We start from the raw sequence: 3,897 nt of genomic DNA, 5'->3' as shown, positions 1-3,897 counted from the left end.
TCATATGATGACCCAGGGTAGGGGGCTAATCTGTTTTCTGCTCTGAATGTTCCAGAATCTTGAGCCAAGCCGGAACGGATTGATAAACTACGACCTCAATTACAACATCAATGAAAACTGATAAAAACTGTAATTACAGCTAATCACCTTATTTCCATTTGGTCTGAAGGGAGGACAGCAGACGAGTGGCTGTGTATCGCTGCGGGTCGGTACTGGCTCCGCCGTCGCCTCCATTTCTAACAGCACCGCGGATGTCAGAAGCCGCCGCAGGACTGCTGTGCCTAATTTGGAATCCGGGACTTTATGGTGCTGCATTTCCATGGCAACGCCCTCATAGCCAAATGTGTGGTATCACTCTCTCTGGCCAGGTAAACAAAAAAACAGGCAGACATTCAAGGGCTTGGAGGCCTGACTACGCTGCGTTCAGCTGGGGCCATCAGCCTTTGGATTAATGTGGGCTGCAGAGCTCGTTACATCTATCAGCCTTAATGGCAATCAGGTGGGAGCAGATGGGGGCGCGTGAGCATGGGAGGGTGCTGCTCATCGAGACGGGACGTCACTCCTGGAGAGCAGCCCTGTCAATCCTGCCGCACTTAAGCTCGGCTACTGGCCATGTTCCTGCATGTCATTCAGACAATTGAGAGCCAATTATGAAGACTATACAGGCTAATAAGCAATAACCCAAATAATTAACGTTATACTTGTTACATATCATACATTTTAACATTTAAGGTAATGTGGGTTTTTGAAAAGTGACGAAGCATTTGTGAACTGGGCCTGGAGGTGTGATGTCTGAGAAGGAGTAGGACCCAATGGCGGATAGGGGGGGGCAGAGCAGACAAAGCCTACGCAGTCCAGGGTATGGTTAATGGGTGGGTTACCCTGGGGGGGGGGGGGTTGGGTGGGAGGACTGTTAGAGCTTTAGAGGCAGATGCTGTTTTGAAGCAAAAGATTATGAGATGATGTAGAGAATGTGGTATAATGAGTTCAATCTTATTACCTTGTGTTCATCATATATACTGTATATATATATATATATATACACACTGCTCAAAAAAATTAAAGGACTACTTTTTAATCACAGTATCAAGTCAGTTAAGCTTCTGGAATATTGATCAGTGGCCTGTACAATGAATTTAAGGTACCACAGTTTAAATGGACTTCATATTCATTCACTTACATTTTGCCCAGACTACCTTAAATCCGACAAGTTACCCCAATAAGCCAGTAACCCCGCTTTGTAGTACAGGCCCCTGGTCGGTTAAGAAGCAGAGTTGCATTCTTAGTGTTGCATTTGGCTACAGTCAGTGTCACTACTGGTAACATGAAGCGATACCTGGACCCTACAGAGGTTGCACAGGTAGTCCAGCTCCTCCATAATGGCAAATCAATATGTGCCAATTGCCAGAAGGTTTGCTGTGTTTCCCAGCACAGTCTCAAGGGCATGGAGGAGATTCCAGGAGACAGGCAGTCACTCTAGGAGAGCTGGACGGAACCATAGAAGGTCCTTAACCCATCAGCAGGATTGGTATCTGCTTCTTTGTGCAAGGAGGAACAGGATGAGCACTGCCAGAGCCCTACAAAATGACCTCCAGGAGCCACCTGGTGTGACTGTCTCTGACCAAACAATCAGAAACAGACTTCATGAGGGTGGCCTGAGGGCCTGATGTTCTCTAGTGGGCCCTGTGCTCACTGCCTGGCACTGTGGAGCTCGATTGGCATTTGCCATAGAATACCAGAATTGGCAGGTCCGTCACTGGCACCCTGTGCTTTTCACAGATGAGAGCAGGTTCACCCTGAGCACATGTGACAGACATGAAAGGGTCTGGAGAAGCCGTGGAGAATGTTACGCTGCCTGTAACATTATTCAGCATGACCGGTTTGGTCAGTGATGGTCTGGGGAGGCATGTCCATGGAGGGACACACAGACCTCTACAGGCTAGACAACAGCACCTTGACTGCCATTGGGTATCGAGATGAAATCCATGGACCCACTGTCAGACCCTACGCTGGTGCAGTGGGTCCTGGGTTCCTCCTGGTGCAGGACAAATCCCGGCCTCATGTGGCAAAAGTATGCAGGCAGTTCCTGGAGCATGAAGGAATTGACAACATTGACACCATGTGAGGCTTGCAAGCTGCACCTCGGCCATGGAAGCCCATAACATGAAGCTCCTGTCATTTTTGTGCTGCGGTTAATGTCAGAGGAAGTTTGGAGCAGTTATTGAGTCAACAGAGCTTTGGTGACGTTTACTCACTGTGTGCCTCAGCACTCGATGACCCCGCTCTGTTACTTTACGTGCTCTGCCACTTCATGGCGGTGTTTCTGTTGTTCCCAAACACTTCCACTGTACAATAATACCACTTACAGTGGATCATGGAACATCTAGCAGAGAAGAAATTTCATAAACTGACTTATTACAAATGTGGCATCCTATCACAGTAAGACGCTTGAATTCACTGAGCTCTTCAGAACGACCTATTCTTTCACAAATGTTTGTAAACCTGACTGCATGGATAGGTGCTTGATTTTATACACATGTGGCAAAGGGTCTAAATGAAACACCTCAATTTAATATGTCCCAATATTTTTGTCCATATACTGTAGTGTGGGTGTGTGTGTGTATATGCCCCCTGATTTATCAGCTGTAATGTGAGTCATAATTCAAAGTAAGTACCATTACAAATGTGAGTATGGTGACAGAGGAAACTGGCTGTAATAAATCTGAGTGGTGTTTCACGATTATCACGTGATTATTGTGTTTATTATTGTATTTATTATTCTGTTTATCATCTGCCATCGCTCACGGGAACTGCCTCATTACGTTCAATGGATTAAATGTTTTGCCACAAGACATTCAGGTAATTGTCCCATTCTGCCTGTACACATTTCCTTAACTCCCAGGCTGAGACTGCAGATGTTTGACTGTGGGGACCCAAGACAGACAGCGGATGAGAATTATAATGGTTCATTAGTTGGTTCCTCTGTATGAGTCAGTCGAAAGGGGTGGTGCCGTTTAGGGATTCTGCTGGGTGGAGTCATCTGATTGTCAATGAGGCACCTGCATATTCATGACAAACACTTTTGTACAATCTGACATCTTCAGGAAGACTAGGACATGATGTGCTGATGGTCCTGATCATCTAATCCAAACAGATCTGGGTCAGGGCAGGGACAGAAGCAGCGAAGGTGGGGCTTATATGGCCAAAGGCGTTTCCTGGGCCCAGAATAGATTCATGTATGATATAAAATTACTTTGGTTTGACATTACGGGAGAGAAGACGGTGCTCATTTAATACCCCTACACTTACAGCTGGGACCTCAGCATTGGGCTGCGTCTTCTTACCAGGCCTTTGGTGTGTGTTGATAGTCATTTATTAATAATGGTTAACCATCATGTTCATATGTTTAATTTTTCAATAATTTGTTCATAGCAGAAAAACGTGCACGTCTTAAATTTTACAGGTTGGCATTGCAGACCATAAAGTGAGACTTAATGAAAGATGCTTAAATGTAACGTTTGGCGTAAAGTCTTTGTCTACAGTCATTTTAATAGCTTGCAATTTTAAATTTAATCTATGCAGAGCCAGTGCACCTTGGGTCCTGGCACAGGTACAAGCAGTGTTTTGGCCACATATCTGCTTTGCACCTTCTGGCTGTGGGCCATGAAACACAAACATCATCTACAGTTCAGTCTCTAACTGTCCCCATCTGAAAAATGGAAAAATTCAGGACTGTTTTAAAATGTTTTTTGCAGGTTTTTATGCAGTATTCTGCAGGGAACAGACACACTTCTGATTCTGACTAAATCAAAATGGCTTTTGTTTTTCCTTTGCTGCTCAGTAAATATTTTTTTAGCGGTGTTTACCTCGACAGGTTGTAGAGAAACACACGAGAGA

This window comes from Paramormyrops kingsleyae, chromosome 23, assembly GCF_048594095.1.
Source record: "Paramormyrops kingsleyae isolate MSU_618 chromosome 23, PKINGS_0.4, whole genome shotgun sequence".
Taxonomy (NCBI): domain Eukaryota; kingdom Metazoa; phylum Chordata; class Actinopteri; order Osteoglossiformes; family Mormyridae; genus Paramormyrops; species Paramormyrops kingsleyae.
This window is presented reverse-complemented; position numbering follows the sequence as displayed.